We start from the raw sequence: 16,051 nt of genomic DNA on the forward strand, positions 1-16,051 counted from the left end.
GGTGTGAGGGTGGGCTCAGTTTGAGAGAGAGACCCCCAAATCCCTGCTGGTAAGCAGAGGAATGGAGATGCAGATGATGTTTGAGCCAGTCTGAGTTTAGGGAAGCCTTAGAGATATGGCTTATGTAACAAAGGGATTAGAAAGCAACTTATTAGAAGTGCCACAGCACCGAGAAAGAAACTAAAACCTGGTGAATTAGGTAATGTAATAACATTGGGGGCATACAAAGAGTCAAGATAACATATAAACCATCTCCTTATGACAAACTGTTGCACTTTTTTGAACTGAATGGACAATAAATGTGTTCTTTTAAAACTACACTTCAAAGAACTGGATAAGGCTTTCCTCCAGCACAGCTTCCACTTACAACAACTGAGGACGCCTGAAGTGAAAAGCAGAGCAAATAAAGAAATCACATTTCTGTGCTCCTCCCTGTTCCCACCAGAAGGGGAGCAGCAGATTTCCCTCTGCAAAACCCTTTAGTCAGACAATGATCTCACCTAAGCCCCTGCAAACTCAAAATTACTCATGTGATGTTAACAGAATCATTCCAGATTAGTACTCCTGGATGCAAGCTGCACTCCTGGGCTGTGTTACCTTCCCCAGCAGAAAGGGCAGCACCCCAAGGCAGAGCCTTTCCCCTCCCTCCACACAGTGCTGACACCAGCTGGGACAGTCACTGTGAAATTAAACACTCACATTCTCATTTCAAAATGCAGCTTAAGCATTCTAGACACCAGAACAGATAATCAAAAGACAGCTAATTGCAGAGCATCTCCAGGTCTGACAGAACAAAATCTGGGTACCAGTAAAACATTCAGGTGAGAGCTGTTACAAAAGAAAAGCATCATTCCTCAGGCACAATCCAGACAGGATTAACAAGCAGTCACAGTGGGATTTCTTATTATTCACAAGAAAATGGAAGTGGTTGCATCATTTCTCAATGATGGATAAAGTGCACAGAGGCAAAAAGACAAGTTTCAGACTAGATCCAGCACTAAGCAGTGTTAGAGCTGCACAGACATCATCTGAACAGCTCACTGGGAAAAGCTGCATTTGAAAAACAAATACAACATTTTTGAAGCCCTTGTCTCATCTCATCCAGACTTTCATGTCACATTGAAAAGGCTCAAGATTTAAGCCAGACAATGCACAGATGTCTGTCCAATAAGCCTGAGTTCATGGATCTCTCTGCAGCTTCAAAAATACACCAAGAAGCAGCCTTATCTTCTCCCTTCCTGTCCCTCAGGAGCAGAGACTGCTCAGAACCCCTTCCTCCTCACTAAAGAGCTGTTTGCTACATAGTTAAACAAAATATATCACCCATGTTGTGCCACGCCTGCCAATGAGTCACTGACCTGAACCAACCTTCTCATGACCCATTTATTTCTTCCATTTGCCATGGAAATCTCTCAGAGTCGAGAGTAAACCCAGAGGAGGGGGAGATTTTTCTCATTCACCAAAACTTCTTAACAATGTTGCTCTCCAAATAAACTAGAAAAGAGCCTCCCTCTTTGAGGGTCCAGCTCAAACCCAGCAATGAAACCCTGTGGTCCCATAAAAGCTGCTAGGGGGAATTTTTACTGAAGACATGCCTACATCCCAGCAATCCAGTCCTCCCAAAAATAACCCTTGGGAGTGTTGTTAGTCTAATTTGGGTCTGTGACTAACACACACACATTACAGTCACTGCACAGGCTTACAAGTCTGCATATCATATAGAGCAGCATTAAAGCATAAATAACTTTCTACAGGTTCATTTACTTTCTTTAGAAAACTTGGACACCTGGTTGTACCATGTCAGAGTCCATTTTATTTTAAAATAGTCCTGGGGTTTATTGCTTTTGGTAATGTTTAAAGGCAGCGAAATAAACTTCTTAAATGTTTTTAACAGCTCTATTGTGACAGATGCATTGCAAGCTCCTACTTTTGTCTTGAGGGCTGCATTCCACTCCCATTTGTCAAGAAAATCTCTCATACAATGAATGACACCCTCATCCTTTTATAACAGGTAATATTGGCCACTGAAGCATTCATGTTCTGAAACTCCTACAGCCTGTTTCTTATTCAGCTGCAGCTGAAGGAAATCAGGAGCAACTTCCCAAGCATCCATAAAACCATATCAATCCAAGAGAAATCAAATCAGAACTGTGGCCTTCTCAGTTTTTTTTTTTTGCTCTCCAACAGGCTCACTGAACATCAGTGAGTTTACAGCCTGTTAAAGTCAATGAAAAATGCTTCCATTTTCCAGCAGGTTTTTGGTCTCAATTCACTGCTTCTCTGCAGAGCAATTCCTCTGTTCTGGTCAGAGGAGCCACAGCCTTTGACTTTGACTTGGAAGCCCCATCCTGGTCTGTATGAGTTACCCCACCAAAGCCAATTAGGTTATGGCAGCAGAGTACATCTGAAGCATAAATATTTAAGTGAATTATAGGTCTGCTCCTTGCTACAACCCAAGGAAAATTAATTCAAGCTCCGTACGCTCCCCTCTTTTTCAGTTTTAAAGGAAGCCTGAGGGTAGTGCTTTTACTTATTATGACAGGCAGAGTTCTCAGCATCTGTTTAAACAAAACAGAACAAAGGGATTATATGTTACCATGCAACCAATAAAAATGATACATTTTTAATAACCGGGACCAGAAAAAGTAACTGCCATACGGGCTGAAATATTTTCAAAAGGAAAAAAAAAAAAAAAAAAAAAAAAAAAAAAAAAAAAAAAAAGAGGGTAAAGCCTTGAGTGAAGTTAAAGCCCTTTTCACCAGAGGGGAGGGGCACAAGCCTTTATTACTGTTATGATATAAACTCAGTATGGCTGGCAAGAGGACTGCTTTCAGCAAGTTCTCCCAGTAGGCACAAGGGTTGTTGTCCTTCCTCGAATACTTTGGATTTTTACCTCGCTGACCTTGCTGAGATTGTTTGTCCCATTTCTTTATGTATCAAAGCACCTGAGCTTTCATTCTGTGGGATGGAAGCTAAAGCACACTTGGGACAGTCCAGGTCTGCTCCTGATGCCAACACCTGGGGGTCTCCAGGGAACATCTGGATTTCTGTGTGTGCCAGAGCACTCAGGCTGAGCTGAGTACTACTGGGAAAATCATAAAAAGCTCTGGAGCAGGACCATGGAGCCACTTGTTCCCTTTTCAGCAATCAATCTGATTGTGTAGCTTGGGCACGGTGTCCAGAAAACTCCCAAAGGAGCAATTTTTAAACAAGACACACCTGGTAAGGATTGTGAAGCTTTCCTGATGCCTGCAGGGCAATGCCCATCCAGAAAACAGGAATTTGGGTTGTTTGGATATAGGAAATACTATTTAGTACAGTGAATGGCTGAGATTTGCAAGACCACAAGGCACAGTTAATGGAAATGTTTAAAGCTAACATGTTTTAAGTCACAGCCATTGATAAGTGTCTTAGGAGCTCAATAGTGATGCAAAAAAAAAAATTATATATATATATATATATATATATATATATATATATATATATATATATATACATATATATATCTTTTTTTTTTTATATTAACCTATCTGGAAAAACAGAAAAAAACCTTGAAGCAACTCATTTTTACGAGATGAAATTGTTCCCAGGAGAAAGAGAAAAATTTCTGCAAAATTTAGTCTCCAGAGGATTTCAGCAGAGGTTTGAAGTGCCTGGAAAATTAAGCTCTTTGGAAAAGTAGGAGACCCCCTGCTGAATTTTGTTACTATATCTTATTTATAAGAGCTAAATTGCTCTCCCATCCAAAGCTGTGGCCAGTGACAAGGATTTCATCCCACCCCACACAACGTACTTATCCCATGTATACTTAAGCCTTCTAGGGCTTTTTTCTGCAAGGAAAAAGATATTTCATCATCCTTTCAACCTCTGAAAGTAACTATCTTCAAGAACTTCACTGATATATTCTTACCATTGCATAAATAATTTTAGATTACAATCTCAAGATTAGCAGTGTACAAGGTCACAGAATTAAGCAGTAAGTGAGGAACACCTCCGTTCTCACAATTCAATCCAACTTTTGACCAGCAGATCTGGTTTTATACTCAGAAGAAATTGAAAATTGAAAATGGATCTTCCATGATCTCCTCCTGGGTCTCAGTCAAAACTGAACAGAGCTAGCAGGAGCTTTGTTTTAAGGTTAGCTTTGTTAGGATCAAATCCACACTGGCTAGGTTTGAGCATCCATTCTCCAGATATCCAGCTCAGGAAAAGCCTGGGCACACTGCAAATCCTCCTCCAGGTTTTTTATGACACCAGCAAAGGTTTGTCTGCAGTTGAAGCCAGATAGCTCCAGGGCTAAGTCATCTTGGCATGTTTTTGTCTTCAGTGCCATAAAAGTTTTGTTTAGAAGCAGTTAACAACACAACAGAGGCTCGTGTCTCTGCTGCTGTTTTCCTGCCATGCCCCTCAGTGTGAGAGTGATGGATCAAGACAACAAGAAATAGACTCTCATGAGAAATAAAGACTGACATGGCACAAGACATATAGATCTCAATGTGCAATGATTCTAATTACAACCAAGCAAACGAGCAAGATCTGTTTCTTCTTTTATCCTTTTTGTCATATTCAATAAGTGATCCATTGTTATAAAAAGGATTATGTGTTTTTTCAAATTGGTAATCACCACCAGCAATAACATTTTGGCAGCTATGGAAGTCATGATACAATTAGAAAATATTGGGGGAACAAATGATTTCTCATTAATACATAATGATCATCATTAATACAAATGCAATTCAAAGTTAATTTAGAAGAATGGCTACATTAAGATAACTATGTTTCTCCAATTAAAGGGCACAAACATTCTCCACTGAACCCACACTGAGTTATTCAGTTGTGCTCCTTGGTGAAGTTTTTGCAGAGTTCTGATTTCAAAATTTTTTCTCTTCACTCTGCCAATGACTGAATCTTAGGGAAACTACAAGGATGGCAGGGATGTGAATGAAACATCCTTGTAATGACTTGTTCTGTCTCATTCATATCTAGAAATGAAGTGAAAGAAGGGAAGTGTAACAATCTGTGTATCCTGGAGATGGTATAAGCCCAGGAAAATAAAAAGCTTTGTCAGGAGAATCATTCTTCCACATAAAATGTGAATCAACAATAATTTTTACTGGTTCCAGTAGTTAGCTTCCTTTTGATGTGACAGGCTTCACTGACTGCAAGGTAGAAAACAATATTGACCCTTAACAGAGAAGGAAAGAGAGTACAAGCTGTAGGATCTAAGCAACAATCAGTGTACTAAAAAGAAAAAACCCGAAAAGTGTTTAAAGCCAATAGACAACAAAAACTTTGCCTACTAATAGTCAGAGATTGCTACAAATGTTCATAAGTAATCCACTATGCACAAAGAATACAATAATAGCTCAGATAAAATCCATAAAATCCTGCTCCTGACAGAAGACACCACCCATGGCTTTGGCCAAGTGAGCACTGAGAGGCTGCTCACCATAAGGGCCAAATTATGGAACCACTGACCTTAAAAATCCCAACCTAAAGGCCACTGGGCTTAGGGAAATCTTCCTGTTAACTTCTGCAGACTTCAGCTCAGGCCTCAAAGTGAGCTTGCATTTACGCTCTCCTGTTCTGCAAAGCTGAAAAGGATGTGAAAATATGATTTCTCTTACACTTAATCATAGTGGCTCTATAGCAGTATTCCTTCCAAAACCACAAAATAAGTATGTTTTACACATACATGGTGTTTTGGTTTGATTTGGTTTTTGTTTGGTTGGGTTGGTTTTTAGGGTTTTTTCTTGTGTGACTATTTTGGGTCTGGGGTTTCTTTCATTTCTGTCCCCATTCTCAAAAAACTCTGTTTAATATATTCAATAGATTGTGCAATTTTGCATTTTCAAGCAACTTTGTGGAATTAGTTAAATATTCATCCATAAATTTTTAGTGCACTTTTCTAATCAACAGATAGGCAATTATCCTCCTTTAGAGGAAAGAAAGAATATATATAAAGTCACTGTCTCTATTTGATCTCAGTGTTTCTCAGACATGGGGATCACTGCAGTGGAGGCCCATTTTTGCACCAGCACAGAGCCCAGCCCCGTGTTCCTCTGCAGATAAGATTTCAGGGTGAGCAGCGGCTCAGGTGAAAACAGTGCAAACGTTTCAGCTTGAACACCTGCCTCTTTGGAGCGCTTCCAAAGCCTCCCTCCAATTTATTAGCGAGTGATTCCTGCCAGAGCTTGAAACGCTCCCTCCTGGCGGGCTCTGAGCTCGCTGGCCCGCGCGTCGCTGAGGTGCAGGGCTGCCTGGAGCCCGAGCAAGTTCTGCACTGTGGTTTTAGTGGTTTGTGAGTATAAATGAGCCAACCCTGCTCCGGAGCCCCGCGAAGGTTTCGGCTCCGCGAGCTCGCAGTTCCAGGGGCGCAAGGAGCCTGCAGGAAATTCACCAGAGAACCTGCTGCTAAAATTAGCCCGCAGTGTACCAGAGCGATCCGGCCCTCTCTCGTGGAAAATTACTGTGTGCTTAGCATGTTTGGAGAAAGGATTTTCAATCTTTTGATTTATGGACCCTAAAAAAGGTTCCGGTGGAGGCGCAGGGGATGCGCGTTCTGCGGAATGTGGAAACTTGCTTTTCCTGGACCCCTTCAAGGCAACGGAGAAAACTCAGAAGGTCCACAGACCACAGATCAAAAACTATATGTATAAAGCAAAACATAAAAATTCTCCTCCCAGATAATCTGCTACATTTTCTCCCTTTTACCACACTCAAATATTCACACTCACCAGAGTTAATGATACAGGAACCAGGAGTCCACAAATTATTCACATTTCAGGTGGCATCCAGACCAAAGATTAAAAAAAAATTCAAGTTTCTATGGCTCAAATAAATTTTCTTATTCAAATGAAATCTTAATGTAAACAAAGGTCTGGCAAAGCATAACCAGCAGTGCCCTCCCTGTGTTACCCCGTTCTCAGGAGCTAAAACATTAACCCAGGAGTGGATATCCATATTTTGCCAAGACCACCTGGACCCTGGAACCAGAGAGGTGAGGGTTCATCACAACTGCAGACCAGCTAAGCAGCCTAAATGCCTAATGAGAAACTCACTGCCCCCTGCTTTTTGGCCAGTCAATACCCAATTGCTTTATACAGAAGAGAATATTATCACTTGCAAAAAGAATTGTATCCATATCCATCCTTTCCCCTCACTTTACCCACTGCTCCATGGGATGGCCAAGGTCTTCCAGAGGAAATTACACAGGTTTGGCTTTCTTTGAGCTGAAAAAATGTATTTACCAAGCTACTATGTTTAATGTCTAAAATGTTTATTGCTTTCCCATTTTTCTCCTCCTCATATTTACAACTTCAAGTCAAAAAGTCCAATGATGTTGCTCAAAACTTCAGTGTTCAGCTTTATTTCCAGTTCTCATCCATGCAGCTCTCTCAATGCTGTTACCAACTTGTTATTCCCCACTACATTTGTGTTTTAAGTATCACATTTACCAAAGTGGTCTCAGACTCCTCAGTATAAAGAGACAGATGTATGTAAAATAAGTCCATTTGTTATGCAAAACCATAATATTTATAAAAATAATTTTAAAGCCTCCTTTTTCCTTTCTAGACCACTTGACTTTTGCTTTAACAAATGCTATTCTCTTGCTACAGATTAATCACTACACAGTGCCAGAAATTCTCTGTGTCAATTACTATAATTTGAGCTTAGCAGGAATTGCTGTGACCAACAGCCCTGCCTGACCCCTTTTATGACAACTACTAAAACCCCATGCTGGAATACTGCAGGGACAACCTGTTTGACCTACAAACATTACTTGATTCAGAGAAATAATACTGATTATGACAGGGCTTTGAAGCCAGAATCAGAAATAATTAAGGACATACTTAATACATATGCCTAATTTTTTTTAACTGGGATGTCCACTGAATATTTTTCAGCATAAAAAAGCACTGACTACATTATATCTCTCCTCACTCACCACCCAGCCAAAAAACATCCAGTCTCTATTTAAAGATTTTTAGAGATTAAGACTCACTCATCATGAGTTTTTGATCTAGTGCTCCATACACTCTTTCTGCATCTTCTTCACTATTTCAATGTCTTTAATTTCACTCAGTCTTTATTACTTTGAGGTCCTAGTCCTGCCATGTCCTCCCCATACTTTGACCTGTTCTTGGCCTTTCTAAATTACTTGCTATTTCATGCTACTCCCTAATAATAATCGTACACATTTCTGAATAAGATATCCTAATGCAGAAATTGTTAACTTTTTAGAGACAAGAAGAGGGAGAGTGTGATCCGCAGCTTTAGTTTATCTGGAGCTCAAGTGACTGACACCAAGACTTGTAAGCAGCACCCACAGCCCTGATGGGCAGTAGGACACTGTGGAGACACCCAGAACCCATCAGCCAAACCAGAAATGTTTTAGCCCTTGGTCCCATGAGCTCCCAGGCAATGTAATTGTTATAACCACACAGTTATGTCCATAAGAGTACCTTGAAAATAATTGACTCCTCAGGTTCCAAAAGTACAATATCACTGGGGCCAACTGCTCATCATATGGCCCTGCCTGAGCCAGAGCTGGACCCAGTGACCTCCACAGGTCCCTTCCAACCTCCATCATCCTGCAGTTCATTATTTACATGTTCTTAATAGGAAACTGATGGGTACATTCCTAAAAATCCTTTGCACTGCAAATGGTCACTGAACACTTAGACCTAGGAAACTGGATCTGTGAGGCAATAATGGTATATCCAGTAATATTTCTAAACTTATTCCATCTGAGTTGCTAATGAAAGCAGACATGAAGAGTTTGCAGGTGCATATATCCTTATAGGCTTAACCATTCTTAAAAGCTCCTTCATGCAACACTAAAATACTTACAAGCTTTTATTTTGTTACTGCTTAGCATGAAAGCATCTGTTTGAAGCTGGTATTTTAAAAAGCATTGCTTAGGATTTTTTTTTTGGTCAGATTGATCCATTTTCTTGTCTCCAAAATTCCTCCTACCAGCAGACCGTCTGTCCTAAATTTACCCTTTAATTTAGCACAAACCAGGTCAGATATGCTGAACTGCAGAACTACAGAGGAAGTCCAGAAGGAAAAATTTCTCACAGATTGAAGAGAAGTGTGTGGGAGAAGTTGCTGTGAGATTTGGGTTTATTTCCCATTATCCTCCTCTGGTTTGATTGGTAATAAATTCAATTAATTTCTCCCAAACTGAGTCTGTTTTCCTGTGATGGCAATGGGTGAGTGACTCTCCCTGTCCTTATCTTGACCCACAAGCTTTGAGTTCTATTTTCTCTCCCTGTCCAGCTGAAGAGGGGAGTGAGAGAGCAGCTTTGGTGGGCACCTCATGTCCAGCCAGGATCAAACCATGACACACAGTGACCTGGGCAATAAGCACAAAGGGTTAAACATAAATCACAAGCTTTGATCATTGTTGTAGTTGCTGTACACTGAAAGTCCATACTTCTACACTGAACACACTTTCTGAAACCCAGGAAAAACAAAGAATTTAGGAAGGCAAAAGATCACACTTAATTGTCCATGAAAATTTTAGCCAACTGCAGGTGTACTCAATTAACATCTCATTAAAAAAACCTCTTGAACTTCAAATAAGCCGTCAGCCCTGTATAGTGTAAATGAAGGGCATAATTGATAGCCACAGCAGTGCTAGGTTAAGTGCTTTAATAACATTCTGGCTCTCCAGAGAAAGTCAGCTCTGTTTCATCAATATAAAGAATCCATGCCAAAGAAGTTTCATAGTTTAAATGAGTTTTCTGTAGCTGCAGCAGAATAAAGGCAATAAAGTCAGGGGAAAACTCAGCATAATGCAGCATGAGCTTTTTCTGTTTGCTCCTGGAATATTTTCTTCTATTTAGATTGTTTTCAAAGCAAAAATGCAGCACACATCTTATTTATTTGATAGACTAATGGGTACAGATTATCCATAAAACATAAAATACCAGTGCATTTCCAAACACACAGCCCTGGTTCTGATCTCCTTCATTAATGTGTTTTTGCCAGGGCTGATTTTTGAGGCTGATTTTGGACACATTCAACCTACTGGCCAGCACTGGGTGATTATTTCCAGAGCACCTGAGGCAGCAGCAGTCAGATAAATTCCCTTGACAGAATTGCTTCACGAGTGCCAGAGATCAGTACCTTGTCCTCTCTGCTCCATCCAACCAACCCTGAACTTTGGGAAGGTTTGCACAGAGAGCAAAGTCATAAATCTACACCCCTGCTGCATTGATTGATGAGAGATGGAGCAGAAAAATATAACAAGCTATTTGATCCCTGGCCTTTTGTTCACTGTATTGCTCTGGCCTTTCTACAGTAGAGACTAACCAGGTGCAGCAGCTGTAAAAGAGCATCCATTTTCCAAAGGATCATATTTTCTGTCCTTGAGAGAAAAGGAGGACTTCACAGTTCTGCTGTACTTTGAAGAGGTCAGGTACATCCAACTTCAGTCAATATTTTTTCCAGCTCTGATGGTTCATCTACCCCGGAGCTCCCAGCAGGACCCAGATTCTGGAGCTGGTGGGCCTGTCACACTGCCGGGCACTGGGGTCTGCAAATTACTTCTTAAGTGCTCCAGAACAGATAATTAAGCAAAGCAATTCTCCAGCCAATTTAAATTAGGTCTGCACTGTCCCTGGAAATAGTGGGAGGTCCAGAAATTGAGAGGACTAGGGATTGATACCTGGGGTGCAATCCTGGTACCTGACTCTTTATGAAGACTCTAACACTACCTGGAAAGTTTGATTATACCCTTGGTTTTCCCCTGTCTTTTCTGGGTGTTTCTTGGCATCATCAGCCTAATTAAGCATTCCTGTGGCCTCTGCCCATCCCTTGTCCTGGTACTCACAGTGACCTCCAGGCCCAAGCTCCCATCTTCACATGCCCTGAATTCTGCAATCCCTTTGACCCTCCTGGATGAAGAACATTTCTTTGACTAAAACATTCATGCTATTTTCCTCCCCCAGCCCCTCTAAATGACTGCTTTTGGAGCTCCCTCAAGTTCATATTTATTTAATCACAAAGTTCCCTACCCTTCCCCAGGCAATGACTTAATATGATATTTTCCTTTGTGAACAGAGAATCTCAAAGGGGTTCCCAACAACCAACTCTCAAGATGCATTGCTCTTCACAAGAGGTGAATCTGTGCCAGTTCTTTTTTCTCTCAATGTTGGGAATGGCTGTGGAAGTAATTTGGCATTTGCTCTATTATATTTCATTACCACACTGAGCTCTGTATCTTACAAACAACTTATCTCTCATATCTTTATGGTCCAAAATGCCACCATCTTATTATTGAAAGTGAAAATAACACCTCTGATAGCTATATTGCTTTAAAAAAGTCATGCCAACTTTCAAAATAAAAATTTCATTCCATTGACTTTCTATTTTATATTTAAATGGACCCCTCTCAAATAATACTTGAGGAAATAGCAATCCCTACATTACATATGCATAGGACACTGAATCGAAAACATTTTAACTGCAGGAAAAAGATCTCATCATGAAAAATATAAAAAAATCAAAGTTCCTAATGTTCAGCTCCTATGTTATTTTCTAAAATTCAAGGTTGCAAATGATAGTTCTGGTGCGTGAAATTAAAACCATGCAATTAGGTAATCAGATGAAAACTCCAAGAATATAGTGGATTTTCCACACCTGTGAACTATCACTCATTTTGTTGCAGTGATCTTGAGTTGACAGAAAGCCTCCCAAAATGGGAATAAGTTTTGGATCAGTTCCAAAGCCCACTGTGAAAGTCAGCACAATAACACAGCAGCTGCAGGAGATGGGGAAAATCTCTCAGGAGGCAAAAAGTCTCTGAGCGCTTCAGGCATGGCGTGGAACATCTCCTGCCTTCTCCCTTTTTCGTTTCCACCAGCAAGGATCACCACATGGATAAAAGGCAGGAAGATTTACTGGCTTTGACCATGTAACTTTATCATATTTTGACCATCCAGAAGAACTGTACCTCAGAAGTGCCAATCACATCATGGGAAGGAAATTGTGCTGCTTTGAGCTGTGGCAGCTCTATCTCCTGGGAGACAGCACTAATATTTTCCAGCAGAATTTATCCTCTGTTGTTTTTAAAAAAAAAAGGAAAACAGAAGAGGTTTTATATTTGACATGGCTGGAACTAACTTATTTGCTTATCTTGAGAGTGTTTGCCCTTTTCAACATTCCCTGAATTATACAGACATTTTCCCTCTCATGTATCACAGCCAAATAATCTGCTTTACAGGGAGAACCACAGTTAAACAGGAAAGTTTTTTCTCAGCACCTCAGCAAAAGCCAAAAGAATTATTCTGAATCTGAACTTGCATCCAATTCACTCAGAAATATTTAAGTCCACTAAAAGGAGTTCTGTAGAAAAACGAGCAAACAAGCAAAACAAGTCCAAAAAAAAACCCCCAAAAAACCATAAAAAAAAAAAAAAAAAAAAAAACCAACCAAAACCAACCAAACAAACAAAAAACCAGCCTTTTTATTAAAGATAAAAATCCATGAGCAGTTCAGGATATAAGGACTGACATGCAGTTACTGAGGTGGTTCATGTTTTCCAGCCTGCAGCAGCTCCTTCACATTCCTCCTGCCCAGCACAGATTGTGTCAGAGTTAGGATGCTGGGCTTTAAGATTTAGGCAAATTTTTTGATAAAAAAATATAATTAACTTGATACAAAACCCATTAATAATCTCTCTGTCTCATACGGGAAGGAATGAAAAAGAAAAAAAGAAGGCATAAATTCAATAGAAAATCTGGAGGTGCAAATTGCAAAGGAAATCTGGCCTTTAATTTTTAATATATGAGAATCGTGACTCAATTGTGCTGCTCAGCCAGAAGTTCAAGGAGATTTAATGCCTACAGTTCAGGCATTGAATCAGTCTTGGAAGCCTATCAATTGCATCGTTTAAAAGTGGGCTGGAGAAAAAGCATTAGAGAAAAACTGCAGAGAAAAAATTTCCAGTGGTCAAAAATGGGGGGGAAAAAAAGGATTATTTTAGAACTTTTAATGTATATAATTTTATCTTCCTAAGAGATGTGAGGAAAATACTGTTCCAAACTCTACCTGGTTGGTAAACCCAAGACAGTTGCTCCCTAAATTTTTATTACCATAATCTTCTGAAAAAGATGATTTTCCATTTCTTGTGAAAAGATTGTGGTTCCTAACCTCAGTCACTTTGACTAATTGTTGGTTACTGATTCTCTCCAAGACTCTGACACTTTCCAGTTTAAACAAACTGTACTTAAAATAATCTTTCCTTAGACAGTGAAAATGGTGAGATCCTGGACCTGCAAAGAAACCAACGCAGAATCCTTCACTAAAATTCCTCTCAATGATTTCAGCCTTCAAGTACTCCACATCTCTCCTGCTCTACTTCCAAAACCTGCCATGTCTCATACATTAGGTGGAACCTTAGCTCAGCCTCCTCTGCTGCAATTTGAAAACCCATGTAAATATGTATATAAATATATATATTTAAAAGAGATACATGCATTGGACCACCCATCTCAGCCCTTCAATTATTTTGCCTGTCTCCTTCCCCCACAATGCAGCTACAGTTCCATCTTTAAAAGGAAGGATGGGAGAGGGGAGAGGGGACAAGCTGGGTTAGAGAATTAAACACTAGTGGCTTTTAAGCTCCCTAATTAAATGCACAGGGCATCCTATCTGCATAGCTGGATTGAAAGACTTTGGGTCATATGCTTTATTAAAGCCTAAATGAGATCAGTGATGAGTGGCATGTTTTTGACAGACAGGGCTCCTCAGGGTAATCATTAGGTGTGGCCACTGAGAGCAGAGCTGAAAGTGTGCCCTTTGTTCCTAGAAAAATACTTGGTGACATTTTCCTCCCTGCTTCTGAATCCCCTTGAAGAAGGACCAGCTGGTTGGCATTAAATGTCACTGTTTGCAATTAAGATCATTTTAACTACAACAGAACTCATTATTCTGTTTGAGGCAGCGTCCCAGTCTTGGAGGCCCCTCTTCCTTCCCCTAAACTACACCCAGGTGAATTATTACCCTTTTACAGTCCTCTTCAATGAACAGTTTACTAATTCTGGTGCTGATGAAGCTGGACATCAGTGATGAGTGTCCCATGGGACCCCAAAACCTCCAAGTCCCTTTCAGGAGCCTCCAGATGGAACATCACCTGTAAGTGCAGTTAGGGCTCTGCAGTGCTTTCACAGATAGTTTTGGGAGTCACAGACTGAGCCAATCTCTAATTTCCCTCAGATCTCGCTGCAGTAATGGGCAGCAGGAGCAGGGAGGGTTCCTGCAGATGCCGAAGCAAACAGGATGGAATTGTGGAGCTGCTCTAATTCACCCTTTACATGTGACACTGATATTCCACCTTGACACCTCAAGCTGCAATCAGCCTCCACACTGACAGAGCCAGAATTATCTATTTTCCCGATATGCCACCTGCCAGAGGGGCATTCAGGGTGAATTCAGCCTTTCCAATTTAAATAATTTCAAAGTAACCCAAAGAGTTTAAGTAGAAGTGGTGTGCTCAGCATGAAGGCATAAGAATATATAATATATAATATATAATATATAATATATAATATATAATATATAATATATAATATATAATATATAATATATAATATATAATATATAATATATAATATCTCATATATCATATCTCATATATCATATCTCATATATCATATCTCATATATCATATCTCATATATCATATCTCATACATCTATAATATATAAGAAAACAACTTGGGCAAGGTGATGGCCACCACACTGCAGCCATTAGGACATATCCTGAGAGCAAGAAGCAATCTGGTAGACAGACTACGTTTAAAAAATCCCTCCCACACCATTAGATGCTTTTGAAGAGCAGCTTGGTGGAACATGTAGTGTAAAGGTCTATTCAGCTTAAGTAGATAATTCCATGGCCAAAACTTCTGCCCATCCCTGCTCATTCCCAGGCAGACCACACTGGAAAGGGATTGGCCTTCACATCATCAATCCACTGTTGATTGAGGTTAAGCACAGCAGAAAGATTTCTTCATGCAAGCACAAGGGGGAAGAAAGCCCAAACATTATTATCCCTCTTCAGTCAATTTTGAAAATTATTAAAAGAATAAGTGTTCTGCCTCTGGCTGTGAAACCTTAATATGGTTTTAAAGTTTTCACTTCATAGTCAGAGGATTAAATTCTTTGAACACAACGTGGTGTACAAAAGATCATCTAGTCCTGGCAGGACCCAAGCAGTCTGAGGCATAAACAATCTGTCAGGAGGCTGAGTCAAGGATATTGTGACTCATGAAGAATATTAAAAATTAATGTCAATTTAAGTAATCATTCTCTGTTTTAAACCCCAGCACACATTGGTTATTATTTTTCTGCAAAAAATAATTGAACATTTGTTTTAGCCACTTCAACTCAGAATTTAGTACAGATTCTAAACAGATCAAAAATGCAAAGTCTTTACCTAAAAGTTTGTGCTTCACTTAATCTTGTTTTGACCTGTTGCAAGGATCACTGAGCTTAAGAAGGGATTGGTCCAGAAAGTTTCCTCTGTTCTGTTAAATTCCTTTGAAGTCAGTGGGAGTCAGCACACATACTTGTGGGTACATTCATAATAATAACAAAAAAGTGTCAATCCCAGAGATATCAGGAAGCAGAAAAAATTAAATCAAACTCTCTTAAAAGTAAATATCTTCATAGTGTATGTACATTGCAACTAACTAGAAAGGAACTCCTTCCACACACTCATGTAAATAGATGGGTGAAGGAAAAAAACCATTGTGTGGGAAGTTCAAAGGTTCAGCAAACATCTCCTTAAAAAGCTGTTTGCTCACAATACCAAAAAAGAGTGAGCAGCCAAATTAGGCTGTTTGCAGTTTAGCTGTAATCCAGGATCAATGCAGTGGCATTCTGACACTCAGCTCTGCTGTACATTGATTTTACAGGACTCACCACTGCACAGAGGTCATTAAGAAGGTGGTTTACCTCTTGTGTGTCTCTTACTGGCCTGTTGAAGTATTTCTGTTTGACTGTAATTAGGAAAGCAGGAATATTATACATTAATCTATT

Source organism: Melospiza georgiana, chromosome 16, assembly GCF_028018845.1.
Source record: "Melospiza georgiana isolate bMelGeo1 chromosome 16, bMelGeo1.pri, whole genome shotgun sequence".
NCBI classification, from domain to species: domain Eukaryota; kingdom Metazoa; phylum Chordata; class Aves; order Passeriformes; family Passerellidae; genus Melospiza; species Melospiza georgiana.